Source organism: Gavia stellata, chromosome 7, assembly GCF_030936135.1.
Source record: "Gavia stellata isolate bGavSte3 chromosome 7, bGavSte3.hap2, whole genome shotgun sequence".
Taxonomy (NCBI): domain Eukaryota; kingdom Metazoa; phylum Chordata; class Aves; order Gaviiformes; family Gaviidae; genus Gavia; species Gavia stellata.
Window position 1 is genome coordinate 33,432,548 of NC_082600.1, and position 22,711 is coordinate 33,455,258.

Consider the following 22,711-nt stretch of genomic DNA (forward strand, 5'->3'; position numbering starts at 1 on the left):
TATGATCCAGACTGGTGGTAAGTGGGTCTTCCAGCTCTTTGCTGGCATCAAGTGGACAATGTGCAGTCTCAGCACATTCCTGTCTCACTGTGACCAAATCCTTGTTCCTAGTTCCAGCATCTTTCTTTTTTCCATAGAATGTCTATCCCCAGTCTTTTTGCCCAGATGAGTCCAATCCTCTTTTCATGTTCCTGATGAGAGCTAATTTTCTCTCATACTATAACTTTCCTGTTCCTGCTCTAGATACACAGCTATCACCTATAATTTCTCAGTAACACCTGACCATGTTTTCTCTAAGATAGAGGTTCCCCGTCCTGGTCTCCCTGCCTAAGCAAAGTGAGTGACCTAGACTTCAAATCCAAAATAATTTTCCTCTTACTGTTGTTTTCCCCTACCCTTTAATAAGGTCATCTCTTCCCTCCTTGTTCCATATCTGGTTTCTCTTTGAATTGGACCTAGGTCTCAGATTTAGTCCCAGGTTTCTTGCCCTGCCCAAACCTATTCCTGTTTCAGCTGTAGCTTTGGTTTTCTTCTCACCTTTCTTGTGTGCTACAGCTTCTCTTTCCCACCAAAAATCGATTTTTCCCAGTCTATTCCATTTTGATTTTCCTCCCCCTCAGTCCCTTCTGTTTTATAATAAGGTCATGTTGAGAAACTGAGCAAATGAGAACTCATAGAGATCTCTGCTGCACTCTGCTATGTTACTCATACTCAAACCAGTTTGTCTGAATTGAGTTCAGGTATTTCTGTACCACTGTCATTTGCATGACTGCTGTTCAAATCCATTCTTTGAGTCTCAATTTGTTCCTGTCTTGTTTAAGCAACACATTGATGAAGCTCCTATTCCTCAGAACAGACAATAAATATCACTACATGTCCTAATTTTGCCTGCCTTTCCTCCTTGTTTTCCCAATTTCTCTCTCCATGCTGTGAAAGATGTAGGCTTTAATTTAATGCCAAATGTAATGAAAAAAAGGAATCATAAAAAAATATTGAAAACTATTCTGAAATTTCTTTGGCTTGCCTCAGAATCAGTGAAGCTGAGCACAACACACACAAGATAGAGGATCAGATTGTGGGATTCATCTTCTTGTTTGGCATGTTGACTCCTGGCTCCTCTGCATCCTTTATAATCTCATGCTCCATGATTTGCAGATCAGCCTGTATATTTTTCCTTCCTTCCTTTCTTTCCTCCTTTCTCTTTTATGCTCATAAAAGCTATGGGCTTTTTTGTTCTGTTTTGTTCATGGAGACAAGTAAATTTTTTCAATCAGTCATGAAGCTAGCAAAGAGGCAAATCTCAGAGGTTTAGCTTCTTTGTGAGAGATTTTTTTTGAAGCAGCTCTACATCTAATTTTCTTTGTATACCATCATCTGAGATTCCCAAGGTAGTGCTTATTGGCAGTGACCTGCCAGACATCCTGGGTCTTAAGGATGAATGAATAAATAACTTTGCTGAATGCTGCTGAATATGTGATAATGTAATTAGTATTCTTGCCAACTGAATTGAAAATAAGATGTTGTGTCTCCAGGGACCATTGTACCCCTTTGTAAATGCCTTTTTTTTTTTTTTTCCTTTTAAATACATCAGATACACATGAACTAAGCAAAAATGTCTGTTGTAAATTAAAATAGCTTTATACTATAGATTAGGTGGCCACTTCTGATTTGGCAGTTAAAGTTCTATTTGCATATCACTGCTTAAGACAAAACAGATGAGAATATGTTTTATTTGTTACTTTTTCATGCATTTAAATTATTACTGATAATTAAATACATAATTTTACATTCAGTCTGATATATATTGGATGAAATGGAACAAAGTGTAGGTTACAGTACATAATAACACTATCATAAGGTAAAGGCAAACAATAACTGCTTTGGGTCAGATCAGTTAATTTTCAGGATCTGCTGAAGACAGTAGGGTATTTGGTGGAGTGGCAAGGAATCAGGTGATACTAATTGTGTTAATATATAATACCTAGAATGTGAATATTAATCAGCCTTGAACAGATTGGTTGCATACAGGTGGACAGGAAATAGTGCAGAGGATTGTTGTGCACTGTTTTTTAGTAAAAATTAGGGTAAGATTTTCCTCAAAAACATACAAGGTGGCTGATATTCTTCTTGGAAAATATCACAAGGGATGACCATGACTTACAGGCTGTCTATCACTTCCACTGCAACTGCTATAGACAATGACTTTAAACCCTGAGAAGTGAATAAATCTGATACCTGTGCTCATTAGGAGGGGTGGGGGGGGAAGCTAATACATAACCTGAAGCTATTTGTAACAATGATGATTCCCTTTAGCTGAAAAAAATAACACAGGTGGTTCTCTACTTCAGCCTTCCTGACAATATTGTGAAGTATTTTGTTGTTCAGAATGAAAAGGGGGGAAAAGAAAAGGAAAAAAAAAAAAAAAAAAGAAAACTGATGATACAGGAATCCTCCTTGCTAGAGCTGCAGAATGCCAGAAAGGCGTCAACCCAAAGTAGACACTCAGTGAAGTTACCCCACAAGATATGCAGCTCCTGGGAAGCTGGTGATCTCATTTAACCTTACTACATAGCATAGAGAACTAATGCAGCAGGTCAGTGACTGGCCCAGATAGCAGTACCTGTACTGACTGAAATTAGTTTATTGTATTTTACTATAGACAGCCAGAATCAGAAGAGGAATAAGGGGACTATTATTTGCATTATAAACTCTTCCCACTCCTGAAGAGCCCACTCTTATGGAAAGGGGTGCTGTGTGACTCCATGTTGCCTGAATCAAGCCACATCGTGCTGTTAAGGGCAGATAAGGTTTTCAGAGTAATTGTGTAGCTATTCAGTGGAATAAGTCTGAGGGATGGGGAAATCATATCAAAGAGTTCATTGTATGAACCACAGAATCTTGGTTCAGAGGTCAACAGGCAGGACTAGATTCTCAAAAGCAGCCCAGGAACATTTTTCCCTTACCTATTTTTCTTGCTATTTTTCCCCTGATGACATAAACGCAAGCTCTCTGTCCCATCTCCAACCCTCAGGACTCTGTTACTCTCTGCCTGGCAATGTTCTCCAGGACTGAGTGATATGTAAGCTTTCCTTATCCCAGGAATGTACTATTTCACTATGAGATAAAGGTGAAGATGCACTTCAGCATGAGATGAGGATGTAACTGTGCACCTTATACCAAAGTTTAGCCTTTTCCCACCCCACCAATGTTTTGTGGCTATGTTTTCCAGCCTGAGCATATAGTACTTATAGGTAAGAAATATTTCTGTCTTTCACTTATTTTGATAGATGGTACTTTTGTATTTGTCAGCTAATGAGTGCTAAAAATTGTTTTCTGCAAGCGGTCAGGAGTAAGAAGAGATACTCTCCACCTATTACCTTTCTTAAAAAAGCTTTATTTTCTCTTCTTTCTCACAAATCCTTCTGTCTCTTTGAAGCTAAGGTGATACCAAATGCAGGTATAGAGAAGCATAATATAAAGTGTGATGTGGAGAATTATAGAATGACAAAGGCCTCTATAGAGTACATTCTACAGAATATAATATGATATATATAATAAACACCATATATTCACCACTTCCAGGTTCTCATTCTGTTTTTTCTCTTGGTATCACAAAGCGAACTTCTGATGCTGAGCAACTGAATGGTTAATATATTCATGGCATCTATCCAATGTATGTATCAGGATAGCTGTAAAGATACCAGATGTTCATCTGAAAACAATTCTAAGGAGAATAACAACTCCAAAGAGTTTCAAAATCTTCTCAGTTTCTCAAATCTTTTTTTTTTTTTCTCTTTAAACGTAAGGGTTTTCTCACTGGGTGATTTTTTTTCCCTTTTCTTTTCTTGTCTTTTCTTTTCCTCTCTTTTCTTCTTTTTTGTTCCTTTCTCTTTGCTATAGTGAAGTAAACATAACCAGCTTTTTAGAGAGATATGTCCTGCTGATCAAGTTTTGATTCTGAATAGCTCACAGATTTCCTGACACCCATAAATATTCAAACTCAGTGGGTATTTGTGCTCCCTGGTATCTATAAATATACTGCAGATTTTGATTGTTTTATGATGGAAGTTTATTTTATTTTATTTTTGCCTTCACAGTTGGCTTTGGGGTTTTTTTCTGCTTTATAGACCCTTGTCTTTTTATTAGTTCTGTGTTCCCTGTTGATTTTATGTTTTATATTCCTGCTGTCACCACCAGCATCTCACTGTAAACAAGAATGTTGTATCTCAGTGGGTTATTTTCTGTTAATAACCTGTGATACAGTATATAAATAAAGCAGAGAGGAGTTCACAGGTGCAATTTATTAGAGTTATTGCAATGTGACTTCAGTAATGTGCTCAAGTTCTTTAAAAACTTTGGTGTGTTCTGAGTTGAAGACGACAGCTATATATTGCAGTTCAGGAGAGAAAAATAAATATCAGTGTAATGAAATATATCCAAGTCCAACTCAATAATAATTGCAATTTCTCAGTGTCAATGCTTGGAGACCTATGTGTACCTCAGGATAATTCAAACAAAAGCAAACCAGTAAGGTAACATATCATCCAGGTTAGGCTGGAAGAATGAAACCAAGCCAAATGGCAAACCACACAAAATACTCTGTCCTCCCTATACTTACATGACCATTAACTACATGATAGCACATTCTGATCCTAGTATGCCCCTGTTAAAACTCACATTATACAATCATATTTCAGAGATATATTATAACCTATGGAGAAGAGCTGTGAAAAACAAGCAAAACATAATTCAGAGGTTGGTTGAGTCTATCTGAAAGTTTTAGTGAAGTCCCCAAATCACTCAAATGAATTTTTGAGCACACTTTTAAAAAAATTTGATTAAAGTGAAAACCCAAATTTTATCAGCAATAATATATCTGCTTGTGGACAGAGAATAGAGCTGTCAGCTCTGAAATATCTGTGAAGGCTGCAGTGCTTTTCACGATTCACTGCTGTTCATAAGAAATTAAAGCATAGAGAATCCAGTGCTTGATGTGAGTCAGATTAAAGGAAAAAAACAGAGTGTTCAGAGCAGCTAAAAAGCAGTGTTTGCCCTACCTTTCCTCATCCTTATAAGCTGATATGTTGACTCAAATAAAAGCTGTTCTGCCATTCGGAATGTTTTGGAATCACTTAGCATTTTCAGAAATAAGTCCTAAAAGAATATTATGGAGCTGTTTTAACTCAATACTATGATTTATATATGTTGAATATTATATGCTCTTTTCTAGGATTAAATTATAATTCATTATCTTCTCTAGATATCGACATCACTCCACGAGTGCAGGTGATACCATGCAAATATGACCAGAACATTTGGCCAAGCGTACAGCTAAAAGAGACGCTTTCCATTTAAGGAAGGGAGATAGCCTGTCTTGCACCTCAAATAATGCAGACTGCTGGCATGAAAAATCAAGGTTGTTGGAGCTATTTCACACCTGTGGAAGCTGGAGATACCAGAAACCTTTTCTTTTGGTGAAACATCAGGCTGTCCTGTCTTATCTAATCTACAATTCACAGAATGCATAAGCATGTATCCTTTTCGTCTGTGGTAAGGCAGACAGCTGACCTAGAAAAGATGAATTTACTTTTCTCAATTATTATTGTCAGCAGAGTGATTCCGCACAAAGGTCCTTTTACACTGGTTATCTTTGATTTTAAATCTTCTTTGCTGACATTAATAACTTCATTCTCATGAATATCTTATGCTCTTAATGACTACTGACAAATATCTGCCAGTAGATGCTCAGCCAACTATAGGATTCCATGTCTGCCCCAGCCTTGGCATCTTTAGTAAAAACCTGTTGAATGCCTAAGCATATTGCTGGCATAAGCATAACCAAATTTTACCTTGCTATATAGGAACGAGTCCTGTAGGATTTATGGATGTTAAAGTTCAAATTTTTTTAGTAGGCGGCAGGAGCTGAGGGAAGCTAACACCACGAAGGCAGTGCTTAGCTGAGATAGTCAGCTCCTGCTTTGTTAAGTTGCTGGGAACGCTGCCACCTATATTAAAGGGAACAAGATCAGGCTTGTTTCTCCTATGTAGGCGCAATCAGTATTCAATGACAGATGTGACATCTCCAGCAGAGAGAGCTGCCTTTGGCATCAGAGAGAACAGATCCTAGTCTTGTACAGTGAAAGTTCCAGATTGTCTTACAAAAAAGGAAAGTCTCTTCTAACTTAAGTAACAAATGCATCATCTGTATTACTACCATGATAGTTCTGGGCAAACAATATAGAATTCTATAGGGTTTTTTTATTATTAGTTGAATCACATCTGTTTCAAGATCACCTTTAAATCCTATGGAAACATTTATGTATCATCCTTTCATAATAATCTGTGGGACTTCTATGAGAAAATCAAATAAAATATAAGACCATAGGCAAATATAATTTACAATCCCTCAAAAAGGTATGAATATTTTTTTTTTCCAGCTTTCCTTTTGTTAATATTTATATTACTCTCCTCCTTACAGATATAATGATTCTCTTTTCCCATTATTTACGCTGTGGATGTTTTTTTCTTTTGTATGATATTGTAGCAAATGCACTACATATGAACTGGAACTCATACCAGGATATGTCTCAGAAATAGGTTTAATCCTGGACATTTTTTAAAATAAGGAGGATCCAGTGACAGCAGTTGCCTGTTTTCCCAGAGAATGACATTTTGCTCTTTAGTACACAGCCGTGTTGTAAACATTTTTTCATCTGTGATAATCCAAATAGTAGAGTAAGAGTTTATTCTTTCTCTGGACAAACAAATAGGCCTATAATTAGTCAGATCTTTGTCTCATGTACCTGAGTTTTCATGCAAGGTTCTCATACTTTATATATATGAAATGCTGTGAGGATACATCTGATACGTCTGGCTAATAATATTACACACACAAGAACTGGAAACTTGATTTACCTTCACTAGCATTTTCAATGAATTTACACCTCATCATAGAAAATTATTTGTGCCAGCATTTAATTAATTAAAGAATAAATCATCAACATTTTTTTTGATCTCTAAACTCTAATATAAGGAACTATTAGCAACTGCCACCTCAACTGAAGGACCTGAGCAATGAAAAGGGAAGATACTTTTTATTACTATTTATTCCTTAGTGCACAGATGTCATCAGACTTACATGATAGCCAGTGTTGAAGCTTCTGGGATCTGTTCTTCCTGAAAGCTGTTCTATCACTTGCAATACCCAAAGGTATGTTAGTTCATCATCCCAAGGTGTTATATACTTGTCCTGTTGTCACCGACCACTTGTTTATGATGTCTCTAATGTCTGCATGGTCTGAATGCAAATTAAATAAATGCAAAGCAAATGGGAGGGACTAACATTTGTAAGTACTTTTTAAATTCTTCTGGTTCCTTAGGACTACATATTTCTTTTTTGTCAAGGCCTTCTGTGCTATTAAGAGGGAAATAATGGTATGTGAATGACTCAGAATTAATTATTTCCTCACATTAGTAGTATATAGAATGTTGTTTAAATAGATGATTTTTAGGTCTTTACTTCAAAATAAAAACTCCCCCACAAATTTGGTCAGTCCAAAATTATTTTTTCCCTTTGGGGAAGGAGGAGGAGGGAGGGGAATTTTTTTTCCTTGAAGTTCTGTTCATCCCTTCCTTCCTGCTTATTCTTCACCTTCAGGTGACGTTAACTAAACTCATTATAGAATGCCGAACTGTAATACCACCAGTCTCCTTCTTATCAGTACTATTAGAAATGTCTTGTCACATGTTTATTCAGATGACTTGTTCTCCTTTACCCTAGTTTCTGGTAAATCTGTTTTAATCCTTTTCTAGTTAATTTCTTTATCATTAAATTTCTTACATAAACGGTAATGGTGCAATTCTTCACTGTTTGAATATGTTGACTTGCAGTGTGTACTTGATTTTGATCTTAATAACACTAGGAATGCTTTCATTGTTTTCAGTGAGGAAAATATTGACCTACAGTCTATCAGCTATATCAGATTCTGAAAGAAAAATGTGGTGCATAAATATCTGATCCTATCCATGCTGATAGGTGCTTCATATTCTAAAATATGCAGTTGCTGATATAAGCAACATGGAGATATATTTCCTTTAAACTGTACGAACATTTTTGGAAGAAAGATTTTATCAGCTGAAAGCTGCCAGACAGTTTTAATGGAATTCCATTCTTTTGGAATTATTTGAAATGTTTATCAGTTTCTTCATTGATAGTGTTTGCCTTATCTGTATTAGTAAATACACATATACAGCAGTCCAGCTACTATATTGTGCCAAGGACTATACAGGAAGCTAACATGATGTAGAACATGATGAATACAATGAATGGAGATTCACGTTCTAAAACACATTTTGGACACTTGGTAATACACTGTTTTACCACATAAGAAGGAAAAAATCCTTTGGAACTCTTTTCAAAATGACTGACAGGGACAGCTAAATCTTGCTTTTGCTTAGTATAGTCCATGGGTTGTTAGGTAATGCACTTGCTTATGATGATAAGACACAGTTTCAAACAGTTGTTCTGTGTGATTCAAATGCATGAAATTATGATGTCATTCTCTCAGCTGAATCTGTTCATTCTGTATAAATAATTAAACAATGTTTGGAGAGGAGCAAGCAAGTGATTCTGTTTCTAAGTTTTTGAGGCATTCACAATGGAAATTAGACATTAGGGTTCCACTTTATGTCTGAATCGGGCAAGGATTTAAACCTGGATTTATCACTGTCTGGGCAGTGTTCTAACCAACAGCATGGCTGAAAAAAGAAGGAGAGAATATTTGGAGTTTTTATTTTTTTCTGATCATATATTTAATCTTGAACTCCATAAAAGTTTTTGAAAAAAGTTTCACAAAAAAGTCTATGTTTACCAATAAAGGTTTGGTTTTGACAAATTAATGTTTTTCCAATTAGAAAAAAAAAAATATTAGAATATTTTGGACCAGATTACTGGTCCACCTACTTATGCCAGTTTTGCAATGATGTGTAACAACATTTTATTCACCAGAAATTTTCTGAATTTATAGTGGAGTAGGAAAGTCAAGAAAAGAAGTCTGGAATTCTTGGAAGGGTCTGGAAGATTAATTGGCTAAAAACAGAAATGGTGTTTTCAACTGACTTGAATATTTTTTTAACTGCCAGACTTCAGAAAAGGAAATTACATAGCCATAAAAAAGACTGGATTTCTACAGAATATCATAGTTTGATGAAAGAATTTGTGAAGAACTCATTCTCTGACAAGTGTGTTTAGCCTTTTGTTTATGGATATCTATTTCTGAGAGAATTTTTTGTTGGCTTAGACACACAGTTGAACTGCATTCTACCCTGCATTTTCTTAGCTGGGCTCAGCTGATACGTACAAATTTACTAAATCAGGGGAGTTCTCTCACATACCTGAACTCAAAGGTTTAAGTATTAACTTGATAGTTTGAGTATTTTAAAGGAGAAATTGGACTGTCAGGAAAGCTTATGATTCCTCAAATCAATTTCTGATAATGTATTTCCATTTCTAATTAAGAGCAACTTCCTTTCTATGGCTTCTTATCATAGACACTGTTATATGTCATGTTAAACATTAATTCCTCACACTCCCGTTCCAGGCAAAATGCTCTAGATACTCAGCATTTAAACTTTGTGGAGTTTGAAAATATTGCATCAGTAAACCTTTATTCCCAGTGAAGATATATAATAATATGTGTATAAAATGTTTAAATAACGCAGTTGCTGACTATATTTGCAATTTCCTAAAAGACTTAATGGCAATTAAGTGACTAGCTTGTAATCCCTTTAGCATTTTATGAGAGAGAGAGAAATACAGAAATAACAATTAATTAACCTAGTATGCTTTTATATTTGCAATTTCCGCAATTTCATATAGTATTGAAATTCTACTTATCAGGAGATAAGGAAAATATATGTTATATCTGCATATGCATTATGTGGTTTTTAAGTGGATAGCAAAATAACCTTTTAGCAGTAGTATGAAAAAAGTGTCTATTTTGGTATAAACTCAGATTTTCTTAATCTTCTGTACCAACTGGGGCTATTGAATTTTTAAATATATGCCAAGTTAAATTAATTTTATGTACCTGTTTCAGCTACCCATATTGCACTAACCCCTTGGACTTAACACAGGAATAGACTTAGAAATAAAAAGAATTTTTTTCCTGAGGATTTCTTAATGTTCTATGCAATTGCCTGGTAAACAGGAATAGAAGCTTTGAAAGAGAATGTATACTGTACTTATATAGGCTTGTTTATTCATTTATTTGGCTTTGTGCTTTTCATATATTTAGTTAGTATTCAGTTTTGATTTCATGTTAATTGCTTTGCTTTTAAAGTTTCAGGCAGTTACTGGATAATTTGATGTGGGAAGAGGTTAAAGCTAAATAGTGTAGCCAAATAGCAGAGGCTTTCTTTGAGAATGCTGCTGGAGTTTGGCTTCCATGTCACGTACTGGGCCATAACATGTAAAATAGATGTCTCCCTCTGAAAGCTCTGCAGTGAGAGAACAGTCTTAAAAACAGGGGGAGGGGAGGTATAGATATAAATAAAAAAAAAAAAAAAAAAAAACAAAAAAAAAAAGATAAGAACTGAGAAGTTACTGACAGAGACTACAATTCAAAGGTGCTAAGTCAATATGAGTTTACACATTTTAAGGAATTTTTAAACACCAACAGATCAGTGAATAAATTTTGCGAATCTATTCAATGTATGAAAAATCCACTCTTGAATTCCAGTCTGGTAACACTGCATTTTAGCAATAGTTGTGGTATAAAAATCGTCTTCAACAGGAATGCATCAGTTCAAACCAATAAGAAGCAATGGTGCTTTCTTTGTGATAATTGACACTAAAGCAAAATCTTGGCAATCATCTCTTATATTATTTAGAGGACCCGTGATCAAAGGAAGAGGGATACAAAGAACTAGCACTCTCCTATATTCTGTACTGATGCAAAGATATTGTCAGTAATGGTGAATACAATTACTACCAAGCAGTGCTAGGGAAATGCTTTTAAAACTCACATTTTTAAACCTTTGCTGCAAATTAGAAGGAGGAGAGTAAAAGGAAGCCAGACAATATTCAGATACCTGCTACTATTTATGGTGGTTTAATTATAATGCTATTTTTTCTTGTGTAGCGATGTTTTCTCAATACATTGCTCTTTATGCAGCCACTGGATGTGCAGTTAATTTTGTTATAATTGTCTTGCTATTTTACAAAAAGTCTGGATTCTAATTCTCAAAATAATGTACTCTGCCTTCATATTAATAATAAGAAAACCACTCTCTTTATTGTCAAGCACACATTAAAAGGGGAAGCTATAGGAAGTTTCTGGTTTTGCACTTTGTCAACAGTCGTCCACTCGCCATCAAAATTTCACCCTGATTCTTGTCAGCAACAGTCAACACAATGGAAACCTGCTGCACACAGAGTAAAAAAACTGTGGGTGAGCTTCAGATTATTTCTTTCCTGAATGTAGACTAAGCAAGACAAACTATTACTGTTCCGGTGTCTCCCTGGGGTCTGAAGATCAGGCATGAGAATGGGTAGAAAAGCTGCAGCATCAATGATTGATACAATACTACAAATGGCATTCTCGTTTTTTCTTCCCTCTGAGTAATGCAGCAAGCACTTCCAAAATCCACCCTTCAGCTTATTTTCTGGGATGAGGGGAAGAAGATGATATTTCTATTCTTGTATTTGTAATACTCTCAATAGTGGCTATTATACTATAATTAATCAAAAGATAGGATTTGTATTTTACAAGCTTTATTCAAAGTATTAAGAAGAATTTTATGTGGAATCCAGACACTCACATTATTCTTAATTTACAGGAAAGGAATCCTTTGTTTGTGATAATATATCAGAACTAACTTTCTGTGAAATACAAACCCAGTAGAAATACTGATTATCATTCATCATTTTGTATGACTTCATCCTAAGTCTCAACATACTTAATGTCTTTCTTAAAGCACTATTATCTTCATTAATTTACATGCGAATATATTTTTAAAAATAAGGACTTTTTATTGTGGTCCTTGTAAGTGAACCTTGAAAATATGACCTCTAATATCCTGAAAAACAGAAAATATTTCTTGTGAATTATATAATGTTTTTTCAGCTCCTATTATGAAAATTGATTTTTGGTAAGCCTGACATATGCTTTTGAACATTTACTGTTGACAATACAGAAGTCATAGAGTCCAACATTCACATTTTTTTGAAAGGTGATGAACCATTTGGCAAAACAATGGATTAAATTCATCTGTGCAAAGGGGCTATAAGATATGTCTACCCCAGTGATTCAGTGTAAACTTCACTTTGTAACTGATCTCAGGGGCACTGGAGACAAAGAAAAAAATAGGCATGGGGATATGTGTTGGACAGAATTTCCAGAGCCCTCTTGCTCTTTTAATCTTCCTACCAGCAAAAAGGGAATATGCAGGCCAAGGAGGGAAGTATTCTAGGATCCACAAAATTACTCCATCTTCAAAAAGCACCTCTTCTACACTCTTTATCTTGGGTAGGATAAATTCTTTTCTCTTTTTCCCTTCCAACGAATCTAGCCTGATTCTTCTGCCAGGTGCTAAAGGGAATATATGCTTTCAAAGGAAATGGAATTGCCTAAGAATTTTAATCAAGTAAAAATAATATTTCATAACTGCAGTATCATCAACTGGACTTCAAGTATAAAAATGTAACCTTAAGAAAGTACTTGTTTTATCACAAGTTTTGGGTCAGTTGTTCAAATGTTAAAATGTGTGGGGATAAAATGGGTTAAATTAGTTGTTTTTCTTTTTTACCAGCTGTAACAGCAGGTAGCAATCTCACTTCACCTTGAAGGTGTCATTCATTACAAGCTACTCACTTTCAGTCATGGGGATTTATAATGGTGGAAAATCACCAGGGAACCCCCCTACTCATCTCTGAAATAATGTACCATAAAAGCTTTGAAATTAATATCCATTTACAAGGTATTCAAATCACATATTTTACTTGCAGTTGGTTTCCTTACCGGAAGCTAAAGGTAGCCAAACATAAAGTCCTTCTAACTTTGGCAAGAGAATTTATACCAGAGGATCTTTAACACTTGCAGCAAATGACTCGCAATGTTATACTACTCCTAAATTTTCATCTATCCTGCAGTACCTTCTTGCCCATCATCTTAACTATGTCAGTCTCTGCCACCACCCCAGATGGCACCTATTACAACTCTGTGTATGAACAATAACTTCTACTGAAGTGGTATGGCTACTCCACAGGCAGCTTTAGGGGTTGCAAAAGAGTAGAGAAGGATGGACTTCTGTGCTCTATGACTGCAAATGGGATTTATGTAATATGTTCAAGAATTTAAAAGAGAGAATGAAATATAAAACTCCCCATAATTTTTGCGTGATTTCACTATCTGTATTAGTTTTTGACCATGCAGCACTGATTAAGATCAAGGTAAGTTGTCAAAAGCAGCAAGATAGAAAATTAAGAGAGGTTTGTCATTTGTTAAAATCCTTCCAAAGCTACACTCTTTAATGATGAGAACACAGATTAGTCAGGCTCTAAAATGTTTAGGCATCAGGAGTTTTCAAAATTCACAGTTTCTTCCCAGCACAGTCCTGACACTCAGGATCCTCTTTTCATTTATTCTGTTGGATTATCTCAGAATGTTCATCATTCTGCCATTCATATATTTTACAAATACTACTGAATTAAGTTTTAACCTACTGGCACTCACACAAGTCTGTCACAATTCTTTAGTTTCCTCAGGACTAGCACCAGTAGATTGTTGTAAAACAACATTCAAATTCTTTACTTGCATTGCAAATGACAAAATATGATCTGCAGTGTTCCTGATTAACTTTTGAGTTTCTGGGTGAATGTTAAGAGATACATTATTTATACACATGTATATGAGTGAGTGAGTGTGAGTGTGTCTGTGTGTACTTACATGTATATATAAGTATGTGCACATATATTTTTAACTTTAAGAAACTCTTGAGGATTCTAAAATCAAAATCACAGAGCAGCAGATAATAGTATAAATACTACTTTAATGAGCCATATTCTGGTAAATTTTGTAAGCTTGATGAGACCTAAGTAAGGCAACTACTCTCAATGAAGTCAGTATCAGTGAAGTCATCTGAAGAAATTCTCACAAATTTCAGTATCACAGTCAGTCTCAAGATGACTGCCACAATTTTATTTCTTTCAACTAATGTCTGTTGTGCTGATATCAAAATCATGATAGTTTTCTAGTTTGCAAATTATTTTAATATGAGTCCAAGAAAATGTGTAAAATTTCTAAGCAAACTATGATTATGTACTAAGCCTGGCTGGGATGGAGTTAATTTTCTTCACAGAAGCTTGTATGGTGCTGGGTTTTTCACATTTGTGACCAAAGCAATGCTTATAACACACCAGTATTTTAGCTGTTGCTGAACAGTGCTTGCACAGCATCAAGGCCTTTTCTGTTTCTCACTCTGCCCTCCCAGTGAATAGATTGGGGGATACGCAAGATTTTGGAAGAGTACACAACCAGGAAGATGACTCAAACAAACCAAAGAGAGATTCCATGCCATATAATGTCATCCTCAGCAATAAAATGGAAAAAAGGGGGTTTTAGGAGGTTTAGACATCTTTTGCTTGGGAACTGTCTGGGTCTACCCCACAAGAGGTGGTGAGTGATTGCCTTTGCATCACTGCTTTTGTTTTCTTTTCTTTCTTTCTTCTTCCACTTCTGCTTCACTTGTTAAATAATTTTTATCTTGACCCACAAGTTTTCTTGCTTTTACTCTTCTATTCCTCCTCCGCTGTCCCACTGCGGGTGGGGAAGTGAGTGAGCAGCTGTGTGGTGCTTAGCTGCCTAGTGGGGTTAACACACAATATGTTAGTAATCAATATTTGTATTTTGGAAATTACTGTTTTTAGAAAACACTCTTTTATGCCTTGTGAATGGCCTTAAATGCAATAAGTTTTCCTTTTTGTTTTAATTCTCAGACACTTGACAGATGTTCCAAGTTCAGGGGTTTTTTTCTTTCTAATCCACATTGTGTTCAACTCATGACTAGGTGTGGGCTACAGTCAAAAAGCTGGCCAACTGTTAGGAATAGAGCTAGGAGCTTCCAAAACCAAAAGATGATCCAATACAATAAAAATTTTGCTTCTCTAGTTTTCACTGAAGGAGAACCATGGTACCAGATGGTTAAGGTTTATGGTACCAGAGCTGGCATGAGGCTTCCCAGCAATGTCACATTCGGCAGCAGAAAAGGTTTCTTATGGAGGTAGGTGGAGCAAAGGAACTGGGAAGGGACACAGATGTTCTGTGGAGATGGACTAGAAAAAATCAGTGGAGCTTTGAGACAATGGGAGGACTTTGATTTAAGAGAAAGAAGAGTCCACAGGATTTCAGGCAACTGGGAAAACACTCAGAGGATTACAATGGCTTTCTCTAACAGGTCTAATGCTGAGATATGAGAGTCCATTTTCTCTTGCTCCCTATCACATGATGTAAGCTGTCATTGCTCCACTGATTTCACAGTAAATATTACTCTCAGAAGGAAGAAGTAGATTTCAGAAGTATAAGAAGTCTGCTGAGGTCAATATATGCACTGAAGGCAATCATTGTAGAGCTAATCCTTTAAAAAAACACCTATGTAGAGTTTCAACTTCATCTGATGAAATACAAAGCAAAACGTAAGTATTTTAAACCCGCTTTCTTCAAGAGTAAACTCAGATTTAGATTACCTCCAAGTATTGTTTTAAAAATCACTTTATCTTTGAGCTCCTCTTTCTCTTCTATCTTGTAGAGGTGTTTGAATTTGTCAGTCATATAGTAGAGATTCTTCTCTTCACTTCAGACAAAGTGACTACTGAACAAAACCACAGATGGTCACAAACTTCAATGCTCATGCTAGCTTTCCCACCAGTTCATACAGTCATTGCAATCAAGTTTATGTACATGCTCTTAAATCTTTGAAATGGAGATCCTGTATTCATGAACAATGAAGCATCTGAGTCTACCCAGATGGCAATAATTCAAGTATTTTGGAGAACATTTCACATTAAAGATCAATTTATAAATCACACGATTTGTGTTGAGTTTGGACTTGCATTTTTTGCCGCAATATATGATGCGTCTGAACTGGAAGTTTATAACTGCAGATCATTTGAAAGTCCTATTAAACACTAATTTACTTCTAATGATGCAAGTCATTTACACAGGCAAACACACATAGGCATGCACACTAAGTATAGGATTTCTTTACAACACTAAATATCCAAATGTAAAATCTGAATATTTGTCAGAGCTACTTTCCTATGTCTGGTATTCACAGAGTCAGTGAAATAGTAACATTTCCTTAAAAAAGCAAAAATATTGCTAGTAGTTCCTTTTCCAAAACAAAAATCAAATTGTATTTCTTTTGAATATTAAACATTATTTCATTATGTTTATGCAAGCAGATAATTATGCAATAATTCCATATTATTTCTCTCTCTATATAAATTGCTGATAACATCAGGTTGAAGTGAAATATGTACTTCAATGTAAGTTCCAGGATAAAGTAGAATTGAATCTATCATTGCAGTCAGTGGTTTCATATCTTAGAGAAGAAACAGAGGAAATACAGATTGGTATCACCATTCTGTTTTCATCACTGCACTTTCTGCTCTTCTCCTTTGCTGTCCTTATTAATTTGTGATGACCTGGCTATTAGTCCTCCTTATCTTTTTGCACTTTTTTCCCTCCTCTCCCTGACATTACTGTCAAGAACTAAAAACCCTTGCTCACAATATATTTTCCCTTTGTATTACTATTAACCAAAAGGTAAGGTAAAAAGGCATTTGTTTCTTTTTTTTTCCTAGCACTTAAATACAGCCTGGCAAGCATGGGAAAATGTTTATAGCTCTTGTGTACCAGAAACAAGACTATATGCCATTCTGATTACACAGGATAATTTTCAAAACATCTTGCAAATTTGACTACTTTTCCATTACTAGACATCCAGATTGACATTCTCTCCTGGATGTGGGGTCTCTGGATCTTGATCAATTCATGGTAAGAGCAAAGACTGTAAAAGTCCCTCTTGACATTAATTTTCCTCTTCTCAGTTACACTCTTTTTTCAGATCCATTCTTCGTACCATAAATGTGAACTTTACTTAAGGCAGTAATGCTGCAGATTCTTTCAGTGGGGTAGGGTCAAGACTATAACGCATAAAAGATTTCTATTGAGAAAAGTTGTCTAATAGAGCTGTGCAAAAGCTTCCAATCTTGTTTCCTGATATTTCTGAGCAGCTATTTCAGTTGGTTTTGAATCATTTGATAATGTGGTAAATTTTCATTTTCATGAAATATTTTTATCTGATTTCCTTATAAAGGACCATATAAAAGTTTGATCAGGCATTGGAAAGGTAAAGTTTATAATTCTCTCTTGCTTTTCCTCTCTTTCGTCTTCCCCCACGCCTGTGTTGTTTGTGTAGTCCTTGTCCACCCCCCCACCCCACCTTCCCGTAATGCCTTTCCTCACCATGTATGTGAAAGACTTAGAGATGCAAGGTCTTAATGATGAGCTGAATCCACCAACTGAGAATGACTTGCTGCAATGTCTAGTTCACCTTTTCTGCTTCAAGCTCTGCACCAGCAGTATGGCATCCAGGCATTGTATTTAGTTTTTCCGTGCATTCATATTGTGTTAGAACTGCGATTTGTTTGAGAAGGCAAAAAATCCAAAGTTTTTCTCTGGTTAAGTCATTTTTGGAAAGTCATTGTAAAGACATCTAGTCTGTTTTATTTTGAAACTCTAACCATGTAAAACATGTATTCTTTTCAAATGTTTGTTAGATCCTTCATTATTTTATAGCATTAGTCCTATATCTGACCATTTTTGCCTAAAATACTTACACAGACCATACACAGATAATTAGAGTTTGGACAGTAAGGGACTGGAGCAGACATACAACATAACAAATAAGACCATTACAAATCCTATAAGCCCTGTTTTTTAGAGGATTCTTTAGGACTTCTAGTTTTACAGGGAATTGTGAAGAGAAAACTATGGATGTTTAGGATTATTTTGCAAGTCCAAAGCATCAGCAACCCAAATAGACAGCTGAGGAGTGTTCCAATTTCTTACAGACTTTCTTAAGTACAGATGAGTTTTGTGAGGAAAACATCCGCTGTTGTCCAAAGGTTTTTAAGAACAGGTTAAACAACCTGCTGCCAGGATAACTAATTCTTAAAGGTAGCAGATGGATTAGATGACTTCTCAAGTTTCTTTGTAGTTGAGTTTCCTTTGATTCAGTTGTCCTTTGTTACAAATTGTGTGTCAGAAAAGTAATTAATATATATTCTAAACCAAATTATTAGCAGGTTGAATGTTAGTTTCGCCAGTATCTTCCCAAGTATCCAGTGAGAGCAACTTAAAGGAAACTCAATAGATAATCACCACTGACCAAAACCTAAATTTTCACCATTGTGAACCTTAAATTCCTAGCTGACAAACTTATGCATACTTCTGACTTGAATGTCAGCCAATGTATTTTTGCATTGAATCATCAATGTCATCATAAAATATAAGCTATTTAGAAGCAGTGGGCCACAGAAACCCTAATGAATAAATATTGTTTTAGTGACAATTTACCTATGTGAACTTGCAAGAAAAATGGGACAGCTTTACAGACATATACAGACCCATGCTTGACACAATTGTCTGTGGATTTCTTTAGCTTCTTTGGAAGTGCAAAGGGGGGGTTATTTGTAAGGGGTAAAATATGATGGCATTCCTCTCTCCCGATCTTCCTGAGCCAGGCAGTCTCAAGTTCCGTTTTTGATATCAGGTTGTGAGTGATGATGCTTCAGCTGATGGGTGACTTTATGTTGATCAAAAAGGTCTTTCCTGCCTTAGTTGTCCAAACAGAAGACAAAATATCAGTAACTGAGAAAACACAGGTCACCCAGAACCCATCAATGCTATAGGCAGGAATATACTGAACCTAAAAAGTAGACACACCAAAAAAAGCAAAAATGTATTGGAACTGAACAGCTTGGGTAACAAAGCATATCATTTTTGAGAGAGGAAAATAACTAATGAGTGGCACATCCTCATTTTTACTATATCACAGAGGCTGGCATTCAGAGAACATTTAAAGGTCCTGATAATTCAAAAATAAATACTCTCTGTGAAAGCTTCTATTTTGTTGGCATATAAAGGCATTTATACCACTCAAAGTGTTTTGGGAAGTACTGTATAAATTACATATCTGCAGATGGAGTGACTTTTGCAGTCACACAAAACCACTAATATTATATATGCTTTGAATTATTTCTCATTCAAGCATGACCACTGGCCCTTTGCCACTTAATGTATGATACTAGTTTTATATCTCCTCTCAGTAATAGGACCTCCAGTTGTGCAGCATCCTCTAGTAATGAAATTTACCATCTATGTTAGTCTCAGTCTAAATTATACTTCTGAACATTTAACCTGCAAGAATTTGGTCTGGAGCTGTTCAGCTGCACTACAACTATAAATAGCTCAAATATATCTAAAATCAATGGGAAAAAAAGTCTGAATGTGTTTGAATATTGCAATTATAATAGTATAGCTGATGAAACTCAGAGTTTTTAGGACTCAGTCCAAAGTCTATGGAGGCTGGTGGAAAGACTCTGAAATGTCTCAAAGGTATAATCCCATTGTCCTGATTTCTACCCTAAATGTATAACCTGCTCATGATCCACTCAGAGTTCACAGAATCACAGAATCATTAAGGCTGGAAAAGACCTGTAAGATCATCAAGTCCAACCATCAGCCCAACACCACCATGCCCACTAAACCATGTCCCACAATGCCTCGTCCACATGTTCCTTGAACACCTCCAGTGATGGTGACTCCACCACCTCCATGGGCAGCCTGTTCCAATGCTTCACCACTCTCTCAGTAAAGAAATTTTCCTAATATCCAGTCTAAACCTCCCCTGGTGCAACTTGAGGCCATTTCCTCTAGTCCTGTCACTAGTCACTTGGGAGAAGAGACCAGCACCCACCTCTCTGCAACCTCCTTTCAGGTAGTTGTAGAGAGCGATAAGGTCTCCCCTCAGCCTCCTCTTCTCCAAACTGAACAACCCCAGTTGTCTCAGCCGTTCCTCACAAGACTTGTGCTCCAGACCCCTCACCAGCTTCGTTGCCCTTCTCTGGACACGCTCCAGCACCTCAATGTCCTTCTTGTAGGGAGGGGCCCAAAACTGAACACAGGATTCGAGATGCGGCCTCACCAGAGCCGAGTACAGGGGCACAATCACTTCCCTACTGCTGCTGGCCACATTATTTCTGATACAGGCCAGGATGCCATTGGCCTTCTTGGCCACCTGGGCACACTGCTGGCTCATATTCAGCCGGCTGTCGATCAACACCCCCAGGTCCTTTTCCACCAGGCAGCTTTCCAGCCACTCTTCCCCAAGCCTGTAGCATTGCATGGGGTTGTTGTGACCAAAGCGCAGGACCCGGCACTTGGCCTTATTGAACCTCATACAATTGGCCTTGGCCCATCGATCCAGCCTGTCCAGATCCCTCTGAAGATCCTTCCTACCCTCAAGCAGATCAACACTCCTGCCTAACTTGGTGTTGTCTGCAAACTTGCTGAGGGAGCACTCAATCCCCTCATGCAGATAATCAATAAATATATTAAACAAGACCGGCCCCAAAACTGAGCCCTGGGGGACTCCGTTTGTAACCGGCCACCAACTGGATTTGACTCCATTCACCACAATTCTCTGGGCTCGGCCATCCAGCCAGTTTTTAACCCAGCGAAGAGTGCACCTATCCAAGCCATGAGCCACCAGTTTCTCCAGGAGAATACTGTGGGAGACGGTGTCAAAGGCTTTACTAATTCATTACAGGTTGACTTGAAATCTGGCCTCCACTTGCATGGACCCTTTTCAGAAAACTTGACCTGAGTTTTCAGTTAAACAGGCAAGGAATCTGACTGTATGTTTCTGTATATGCTTGTTTTGTCCCTCTATGTGGGTCTACACAAACATCAGGGCCAGTGAGCAGCTCCCAGAACACAACTAACAGAGGCAGCCAACAGATGCAGCAGTTTGCAAGGCAGATTCTGGGCTCTGCTTTCTTGACATACTCTTGACCTTCTGGGCACTTTGTCAAAGACCCGGGAACTCCTGGGAACCCTCAGAGGAATGTGAGGTTGTTTGCTGCCGCCAGGTAAGGCTAAAGCTAAGGCTAAGGCTAAGGCTAAGGCTAAGGCTAAGGCTAAGGTAAGGCTAGTTCTAGGAGATTCTGACAAACTCTGTCAGCTGTCCTTCATGAAATGGTGCCTGCAACCTTTGTTCTAGCTTAACCCTAATCAGAGATGGTCAAGTCCTTTCTTTTAACCCGTGCTAGGGAGAGGCCTGTATAAAAGCCAGGCCCAACACACAACCAACAGATGTAACAGTTTGTGCAGTAGGATGTGAGGAACAGGCCTGCAAACTTTCTCTGTCTAACCCATACATCCTTAGGTATGGTGGGAGGAAGGCTCCTGCCCCATGTCATGACTTGCAGTTATGGAATAGGTTCACTGCCCTTAAGCTGACATGTTCACTGCCCTTGACAGCTGGGAGTGTTGTCAACTGAAGCATCTTTGGTGGCTAAACCTGAACCACTCAGCACCATTAGGAAGAAGCAGTGAATGATAGTGGTAAATGACTTCCTGCTGTGGTTGATGGAGGCTCACATCTGCTGACCTGACTTGTCATCTAGGGAGGTTTGCTGCTTGCCAGAGGCTTACATTCAGGATGTTGTGTCTGGCACTATGACTGGTACCACCAGCTGCCCTTTGATGTAGGCACCGATGATACTGCTGGGGTGGCCTGGGAAATATTAAGCATGATGACAGGGCTCTGGGGGCAATAGTGAAGCAAGGGAAGCCCAGGTGGTATTCTTGTCAGTCATGATAGGGAAGGGCATGAATAAGACTCAATGGATCCTGCAGGTTAACAACTGATTACACGGCTGGTGCTGGCAGCAGAGTTTCAGTTTCTGTGGCTATGGGAACCTCTTTGAGGGCCATCAGCTGCTTGGAAGAGATGGGATCCATTTGACTAGGCAGTGCAAAAGTATCTTTGTCAACAGGATGGCCAACCTGGTATGGAGAGCTTTAAACTAGAAATGATGAGGAACAAACAAAGAAGGAATTTGGGATAGGGTAGGCAAGCCAAGGATCTGGGTTGATGCAAACAGAAGGGACAGAAGAATCAACAAAACAAGAGTGGAAATGGAATCCCTTTGAGTATTGGCATGTAAAGAAGGAAACGCTTGCAGAAGAGCATTCTAGGGAAAGCTCTAAAGCCTGTATAAGGGAATTGCCATGCTTGGGTACCCTTCCAAAGTGCCTCTACACTAATGTATGCAGCCTGTGGAACAAACAAGAGGAGTCAGAAGTATGCAGTTACAGGGCTATGACCTAAATGGGGTGACAGATATGTGGTGGGTTGGCTCACATGCCTGGACTAATGCAATGAAGGGATACAGGCCTTTTAGGAAGTACAGGCAGGAGACGTGAGGAGGGGGAGTTGCCTTTTATGGTGAGGACAGCTGGAATGCATGGATCTCTGCCTTGGGATGGGTCAGGAGCCAGTTGAGAGCTTATGGGTCATGATTAGCAGGCATGCCAACATGGTTGCCATTGCAGTAGATATCTTCTATAGGTCTTCTTATTAG